The sequence below is a fragment of the Sturnira hondurensis genome, unplaced genomic scaffold (assembly GCF_014824575.4).
Source record: "Sturnira hondurensis isolate 20B ecotype Veracruz unplaced genomic scaffold, ASM1482457v3 Scaffold0010581, whole genome shotgun sequence".
NCBI classification, from domain to species: Eukaryota; Metazoa; Chordata; class Mammalia; order Chiroptera; family Phyllostomidae; genus Sturnira; species Sturnira hondurensis.
Window position 1 is genome coordinate 358,659 of NW_028083212.1, and position 9,623 is coordinate 368,281.

Here is a 9,623-nt window from a genome sequence, read left to right on the forward strand (position 1 = left end):
GAATTTAACATTGTTTGTAAATCTGGCATCATGCTATACTTATAAAACCCTATAGATTCCCCTAAAAAGGAAAGCAAAAAGCAAAAACAAAAAAAAAATGACCTAATAAGTGAATTTGGCAAAATGAAGGGATGCAAAATGAATAATCAGAAACCAAAAGCATTTTTGTATATCAACAATGAAGTATTGGAAACAGAAGTCAGGAAAAAATCTTGTTTGCTATAGCAACAAGAGAAATAAAGTGCCTAGGAGTAAACCTAACCAAACAGGTGAAAGACATATACTCAGAAAACAACAGAAAACCAGAGAAAGAGAATGAGGCAGACACAAATAAATGGAAGTATATGCCATGTTTGGGTACTGGAAGAATTAACATCACCAAATGTCCATACTATCCAAAACAATTTATAGATTCAATATAATCCCCATTAAAATACCAGTGACATATTTACAAGATATAGAACAAATACTTCAAAAATTTATGTGGAACTATAAATAACCCCAACTAGCCTCAGCAGTTTGCATAAAGAAGAACAAAGTAGGATGCATCACAATTCCTGATATCACACTATATTACAAGGCCACTGTCATCTGAATATTCTGGTAGTGGCAAAAGAACAGGCATATTGATCAATGAAAGAGATGAGAGATCCCAGAAATAAACCAGCATCTCAAGGGTCAAGTAATATTCAACAAAGTGGGTAGAAATATAAAATGAAGTAAAATAGCCTCCTCAGCAAATGGTGTTAGGAGATCTGGACAGCTACATGAAAAATACTGAAACTTGACCACCAACTTACACTATACACAAAAATAAACTCAAGTTGGATAAAAGACTTTAACATAAGGTATGGAATCATAAATGTCCTAGAAGAGAACATAGGAAGAAAAATCTCAGATATTCTACCTAGTATATTTTCACCAATACGTCCCCTATAGCAAGGGACATAAAGGGAAGAATAAACAAGTGGGGCTACATTAAAGTAAAAAGTTTCTGCACAGGTAAAGCAAGAATGAAAAGAGAAACAACCATATAGGAAAATATATTTGCCAATGATAGCTCATACAATGGTTTGATCTTCAAAATATATAAAGAACTCACACAACTCCACCCCAAGATAAACAGTCCATGTTATAAATGGGCAAAGGACCTGAACAGACACTTCTCTGAGGAGGACATACAGAGGGCGCAGAGACATATGAAAAGAATCACATCCTCACTAGCCATCAGATAGATGCAAATTGAAATCACAATGAGGCTGAGTAATATTCTGTCATGAGCATAAAGTACATGTTTATCCATTTACCCTTTGATGGACGCTGAGGTGGTTCTTTACATATTCACTGCAGTGAGTAATGCTGTAATGCAAGGGGCAGTGCAAATACCTCTTCCAAATTCTTGTGTTTATTATTTGAATGAACACTAAGAAGCTTCATGACTTGATCCTGTGGAATTTCAATATTTTTTAAAGCATACTGCTTTTTTCCATATGACAGATTTTAATCAGGAACTATCGCAATCATGGAAAAGAGACATTAGTGTAAAAGCAGCCTTAGTTTTGAATATAAGAATGAATGTGGGGATTTTCAAGGAAAACAATTGCAGGATTCAGTGGATAAAAATTAATAAAATTAGACTTTAAGAGAAGGGTTTTTTTGCTGAAACAATTTGACAGGATTCTTTCTAAAAGCAGTCCAAGCTGATCAGATAAAAGGGTGGGTGATTCTACCTAAAGAGGATTCTGGCTAAAAGTGGGTAATGCAGGTGGAACAAGGATAGACACTGAAGTCAAAAGTAAAAGGATGGTTCAGAGGAAGGATTAGAGGATCTTGACAATGTTTGGTCAAGGAGAGAGTCCCTGTAGGCACCATCTGAGTTAGTATCTTTATGAGCTCCAAAACAATCTAACAAGAAGTTGGTTGGCTAGAATGAGGCATTCAACAAGTACTTACTGATTAGATCCTTAATTAGATGCTATGGCATATTGTGTCTTTTCTTAAAAGTAAATGGATTTTAATTATGACTCATTACTTACAGGAAAACTAGAACACAATTCCATATTAACTGTGTTAATGATTATTCAAAACATTTTTTTACTGTAAGTCTACATGTTTTAAACATGGTCAAATTAAATATTTTTGGGCTTTTTCTAATTGTGAAAGAAATGTTACATACAAAATGCATTATATGAGAAATTTACTATTACGTGGTCAAACTATAGACATATGAAATGGAAATTATTTCATCCTTATTACCTTCACATCCAGCACTAGTTCTGTTTCACTTCATTTCTGTGTTCTTTCACAGTAGCCATCCTACCAGGGTGAAGTGATTTCCAACTGGGCCTTTTGTCTGGAGTTCCTGAGTTCTCTGTCCCTGCTTCTGAGCCTGTTGACAATTTCTTCATTTCTCAACTGATGTTGTAATTTTCACTATTTGATTCTTTCTCTTTAAAGGTTTTATGTATTTATTTTTAGAGAGGGGAAGGGAAAGAGAAAGAGAGGGAGAGAGACATCACTCTGTGGTTGCCTCTCACCTGTTCCCTACTGGGGACCAGGACCACAACCCAAGCATGTGCCCTAGGAATCAAACTGGCAATCTTTGATTCCAAGGCCTGCACTCAACCACTGAGCCACACCAGCCAGAGATCCATTTGATTCTTTCTTTCAATTGCCATCACTCATCTGTTATTTTTATGAAGCTGAAGTCTGCTTATATTTTCCTGTTAGCATCTAAAAACTATTCAGAGATATATAAAGTGCAGTGTGTGACAATCCTAATACCTCACTCCCATGGGAATGCCATTTGAAAATATTTCCATTAGGACTTTGGTCTTTCTCTTTGTTAAAACAATAGTTTCCGAAGCACCCAGATATGCTAGAAAGGAAAGTAGTTTCAGGTGTCCTGTTGTGCTGTGTCATATGTCATTAATTCATGCCTATAATTTGATCCAGATGGGACACAAGGTCTTCCTTCATCCCTTTTGGCCAAAGATATGCATATCTCTGAATTGGTCACAGCTTATTCTGGAGGCTTTTGTTACCATGGAAATCATGGATATTTTATCAATTATAATTTAGTGATTATAATACTACAGTTTTCTCGATTTCCCCCCTTCCTACCCTTGACCCAACACCTCCCATTCCCTCAGGCAACCCACACATCAGTGTCCCTGTCAATAAGTCAAGTGCATACATTCTTGGCCACTCCATTTTTTATATAGTAAGTTATATCCCAATAACTATTATATAACTCTTTATTTGTATTTGTTAACCCTCTCATCTTTTTTTTTTACCAATTACCCACACCCACTCCAATCTGCTTCCATATTTCATAAATAAGTTCCTTTAACATTTCATATAATAATGTCTTGGTGATGGAGAACTTTTTAAGTTTTTCTTGTCTGTGAAGCTCTTTATCTGCCCTTTAACTGCTCATTAACAACCATTCGAAATGGTAGCTTTTCTAGGTAGAGAAATCTTGGCAGTAGATAAAAGCTTTTCATGACTTTGAATATTTCATACCAATCTGTAATGGACCCTGGCCAGCAGAGTCTACCTGTTGTGGCTGATGACGAGAATCAATGCTCAGGTGACAACAATCCTGTGTGGAAAAATGGAACAGGCATGACTACTCTCTCAAGGGGAGAGTGCCTATGGGTGCTTCGACCACTCCCTCAAGAAGGGAGCGCCCCGACCCTTGCCTAGACAGGCTTTTATTGTTTTCATGGGGTCTTACATTGTAGGAAGATTTACTATCTATCACATAGAATATTATTGTCTGCATTCTAGGTACAATCAAGGAGATAAAAATAACATCCAAAGGGGAATGGTGATGAGCTCATTAGCTCTGTCCTTGGGAGAACTTTGGATAGTACCTTGAAGATAGACAATACACATTTGTTGTTTTAGACCAGGGTGATGGAGTTTTAGCAAGAGCAAGCCATATCAATCTGTATGCATTTTCTAGACCTGATTCCCACGGGAAAACTCGGTTTGAAGGTCTGACTCCTGCCCACCAGTTAGCTTCTGTAAGTTTTCCATACAGAGCTGAGTCACATTTGCCAGTCCAAGACAAACTGGTGGTCTACAATTGCCCCCTTCCTCTTTTGTTTTGTTAAGGCTGTTGTGGGGATACATCCCACAAGACTTGCTACTTGCTGGTCTCTTTTGTGACCCTGGGCAAATAATTTGTAAGTGCATCATAATATACAAAACATTATTAAAAATAGTAAACAATCAGCGATTCCAGTGACCCACAATCTTAGGTTGAGTCCATCAAACCAGCTTTTTGGGTTTAATGAGCCAAGATTATTACTAAGGGTTTGATTATTACTTTGGGTTTAATTAGCCAAGATTATTACTAAGGGTTTGAAGAATCTCCTGTTTAGTTAAGTGTTGAATGTCCTGCAACTGTTGGTGTAATTCCAGTTGCAATGTATTGATTTGTCCCTTTAAATTAGTAGAAACTCTCCTCTTAGATGATGTTGAATATCACTCCAGGAGTATTGGCTGGAGTTCTATTGTAGTGGGGTGACACACAGTTTGGAGAAACCAGGATCACAGGTCAGCTGCTGACGGATCACTAGCGCATCCTGATGTTCACTGATCCAGTTGAGGGCTGATTCAATGGCAGAAAGTTGAGTCAGGATTTCTTAATAAATCTGGGACTGTTGAAACATTTCTAAAGTGGAGTTGGTTAAGAGAACATCAACAGTGTGAGCAGTTTGAACTGATCCGATGAGGGGAGGGGTTGCTGTAGCCACAGTAGCTGTGACAACTATAACAGAAACAATGAATGCAATCAAAGTGCCAACAAACTGTCAGACTCTTAAAGAGGCCAGGGCATTGTTAAGTGCTATTATGCCATGGGCATCTTCCCATTCTCTGGTTACATTAACTAGCGCCCATATCTGAGTTTGTCTTCTACCTATATAAACTGTAGTGAGGCTAAACAGAGTAATATTGAGATGAGTAATACAGCTGGCATATATGGAGCCTGCAGGGACAGGCAAAGAATACATTTTTGCTGATTCATTATAAAAGACTTGAGTTGTCCCTGGAATTGCCCTAAACAAGTAAGGGTGAGAGGTAGAAATTGTGACCTAATCTTGCTTTAAAGGGCCATCCTGATAGAAGCTATAAAAAATTTTATACAGGAGTGTTCTAGCAATAAAAGGCAAGCCCTTTTTCCATGAGTTGTAATGCCAAGGGCTAGTGTGGTTGGGAGAAACAATTTTGATTACAGGTGTCCCAGTACCAGGCCCCTCCCACCACACATTAGTATATGGGACTTCAGGCAGAGCTGAAACTATTGTTTTGTCAAACTTAGCCAGTACTTTCCAATTAGCTCCCCAATTCTCTTCTATAAAAGGACCTTTGGGGAGAAAAGCAACAGTAGCATTCAGTCCTCTGCACAAAGGCCAAGAGACTGAGTCTTTGTGGCTCTTGTCTAAAGTACAAGGAGGAATCAGAGAGGGATTGAAAGTATGATAAATTCCCTGGCTGGTGTAGCTCAGTGGATTGAGCGCAGGCCTGCGAACCAGAGGATCGCAGTTCAATTCCCAGTCAGGACACATGCCTGGGTTGCAGGCCAATTCCCTGCAGGCCAACTCCCAGCAGGGGATGCACGAAAGGCAACCATACATTGATGTTTCTCTCCCTCTCTCCTTCCCCTCTAAAAAGTAAATAAATAAATAAATAAATAAATAAATAAATAAATAAAATCTTTAAAAAAAAAGAAAGAAAGTATGATAAATCCTCTCCTGGGTATGCAGGCCAATTATAGTTACTATGGAAAACTGATAGTAATTACTGTATTGCTCTTGCTTGCAGCATAAAGTTTCTCCTTTAAAGGAAAACACAAAGTGTCAATGAGAACAGAAAAATAAACTAGTAAATACTTAGCAACATAAACCACATTTTTTGGCACCAGAACCCAGTGCTTGTTTTCTTCTAGTTGGCCAGTGTCAGCTGGGGCACCTGGTCTGCTAGCTTATGTTTTCATCTCCAAGTAGCAGAACTTGATTTCTGTTTTGTTATAAAGCTTCATCCTTTTAGCTGGAAGCCAGACAGAACCTGTAGGGATGGAAATACATTCACACCCACTTCCCCATGTTAAGAGATCTACAGGACTCTGCCAAGTACTATCTCCCAGCAGATCTCTCTATAAAACTTGAGGATAAGATGACTTTGGCTTTTGTTTCTGAAAATGTTTCTCAGTTGGAGTACAGAGCGATTCATCACAGTTTAGAAAATTATAGGTAAACATAGCTAACATAGTCAAATTATGGGGGGTAGACTCCTGACTCCCCCTTTTTTGTTTTTTATGAAGATTTTTAAAGGTATGATGTGCCCATTCAACAACTGCATGACTGGTTGTGTTATAAGATATTTCTGCTTTATTTTGGGTATTCCAACACTGAAGGAAGGCTTGAGTAGAATGGGCAAGATATTTGGGGCCATTATCAGTTTTAATTTGCTGAGGCCGACCCAAGTGACTGAAGGCTTCAAGCCAATGGGCTTGTATATTTTTAGCAGATTCTCCTGTTAAAGCAGATGCATGTAGGGCAGCAGAGTAAGTATCAATAGAAATGTGAATGTATCTGAATTTCCCAAAGGGAGCATAATGAGTGACATCTGTTTGCCAAATCATTTGAGAGCTTAGTTCTTGCGAGTTAACTCCTATGGATGGAGGTACCTTAGTAAGGGTTTGACAGTCAGGGCATTCTTTAATAATTTGCTTAGCTTGAGAATGGGGAATATCAAATTATCTCTGAAGTTTCTGTCTGTTTTGATGAAAAAAAACTGGTGAGAAGCCACTGCTTGCTGAAAAGCATAAAGACACTGACTAAGGCATCTGCCTTATTGTTACCATCTACTAAGGGGCCAGGCAGGCCTGAGTGAGATAGAATATGAGTAATGAAGAGGGGTGTTCTTGCTTGTTGAGAAGAGACTGTAAAGTCAGAAATAAGTTAAGCAGACTTAAGTCAATTGAAGTTTTAATTAATGCCTGATCTAAATGTTGAATAGTGTAGATAGTATATCCAGAGTCACGAACTATATTTAAAGCTTCTTTAGGCCATTGCCACAGGGCCATAATTTCAGCAAAAAGTTCAGCCCTCTGAGTAGAGGAATGTCCTGAGGATACAAAGTCTTTCCAGCTATTACCTTCTTTCCAGGAAACAGCAGCCTGTCTGGTTTTCCCAGACCCATCCAGAAATACAGTTTTTGCTCCTGTTATTGGTACTGGACTGATTTTTTCTGCTAATCTTATCTGAATGAATGGAATGTTTTGAAGCAGCCTGTCTGAGGGTAAATTAATTTCTAGTCCTCCCACAAGGTCAGCTATGGTACACTGAAATTCTAAAGACTGAGTTGTTAGTTGCTGTAAATAAACCTGAGTTAAGGGAATATGAATAAAGTCAGGATCATGTCCCAATAACTGCTGTGTTCATTCACGTCCTTTTATTATGAGGTGACACAGCATAGTTATATAGGTGGTAATGGTGCGTTGTGGCTGATGAGACAGAAAAAAAAACACTGTATCATAGTTAAATGAGGCATCAGTTGTCCTATAAAGTCCTATTGGTGTACCTAAGATTGAAAAGCAGAAAAAACGAACAGGGAGTTGTAAATTCATTCTGGTTAATTGTCGTTGTTGAATGTGTTGATTTATTATAGTTAACTCTTGCAAGGCCTCAGAAGGTAACTCCCTAGGGAAATTGAGATCTGGGTCTCCTTTAAGGGTATTAAATAACTGAGTTAACTTCTGAGTTTGTATTCCAAGGCTGGGTCACACCCAATTAATTTTTCCTAAAAGTTGTTGGAGGTGATTAAGAGTTAAATCCTTGGGTGGACTAATTTGAAGAACTTGAGGCCAAATTGTCCTGTTAAAAAGGATATAACCTAAATATTTCCAAGACTCTAAATGCTGGATTTTCTCTGGAGCAATGATTGGTCCAGCAGAGGCTACAGAGTTTTTAAAAAAGGAAGTAGTTTTTGCTAGAATATCTTGTGAGGGAGCTGCAATTACAATATCATCCATATAATGATAAATAATTGAATCAGGGAATTGATCCCTTACTGGATGAATTGCTATATGAACAAAATGCTGACAAATAGTTGGGATATTAAGCATTCCTTAAAGTAAAACTTCCCATTGAAATTTTTGTAAAGGTTGAGAATTATTAATGACAGGGAGAGAAAATGCAAATCACTCTGGATCCCTTTCTGCTAAAGGAATTGTGAAAAAACAATCTTTTAAGTCAATGATTAAAAGCGGCCAATCTCTAGGAATACAAACTGGATTAGGGGCCCCTGGCTGTAAGGGGCCCATAGGCTAGAGGGATTCATTAATTTTTCTTAGGTCATGAATAAGTCTCCATTTGCCAGGCTTCTTTGGTATAACAGAAATAGGTGTTTTCCATGGGCTGTTAGAGGGTGCAATATGACCTGCTTCTAATTATTGTTTAACTAAAAGGTGGGTTTGATTTTTGCCCTTCTGAAAGGGCTCCTTTAAGCTTTTAACATTTGGCTTTATGGTTTGCAATAGGTAGGGAGCAATTGGCTGAAAAATAGCCCCAGTTTTAAAAGTGCCATTTTTTTCTTTACTTGGAAAGACAGGCCCTCTGCTGTTTTTGCAAGCTGCAATGAGTTGGAGCAGAGAGTTAACTGTCTTGTTGTTTTTAGGACTTGGTAGTTTTTTGGTTTAGAGTTTTCAAGGAAAATGAGGAGCATGAGGAAAATGAGGGGTGCTCTGCTCAAACATGTTTTAGACAAAAGTGGTTATGTGCCAGGGGCCTTATGTGACTTGATTGAAAACTAATTGTTTTCTTCTGAGAGAGGAAACAATCAGTGTTTACAGGTACTGAGTTAAAAAATGGTACTTTGTTTTCTAGGGAGAAGGGCTACTTCCCCCAGGAAGAGAGTACACCTATATCTCAGTTTTACAATAAGAGGTCACAGCTCCAGCATAAACAAGGAGAATTCTTAATACTCTTTTAACACATCACATCTCCTATTCCACTTATAGCATGCTTTATATTGAGCATAAGTTTTGGAAAGTTTTTCTTGGAAAGTTTTTCTCTATTGGCAAATGTATTTACCTTTTTTTGTTGATTATTGCATTCTTGCAATGTGCTCAAAAGTGAGCTCTCTCATTATTTAGAGCCCTTGAATTTTTTTTAGGGAGGTTGAAGAAGAGGGAGGGAAAATATTAAGCTCAGCATAGTTTGTTCTCAGGACTGAAGCAGTCCTTGAGTCTTCAGAAAGAGGATTCAGAATGGTTAAGACACGTTTTCTCATTGTTTTCATTCCTGCATTTTTTACTATCTAAGGGAAGGGAGATCTTTTTCTTTCTCTAATAATCAATTTGAATTCTGAGTAGAATCTTTATGATGTATTTATTAGAGATCTCATTCTATCTATTAAAACATTTTGAGACTGAGATGTTACTTTTAAAACGGAAACAAAAATAAAATTCAGGCAAACCAGTATTTTCAAATTAAATCCTCTAAAGGAGGGAGTGAAATACTAGTCTTTATCTCACACCACCTGGTGCTGTTTCAACTTCTGCCCAATTTTTCCTAAATAGCTAAGTCTAAAGATCCATTATCAGGGAG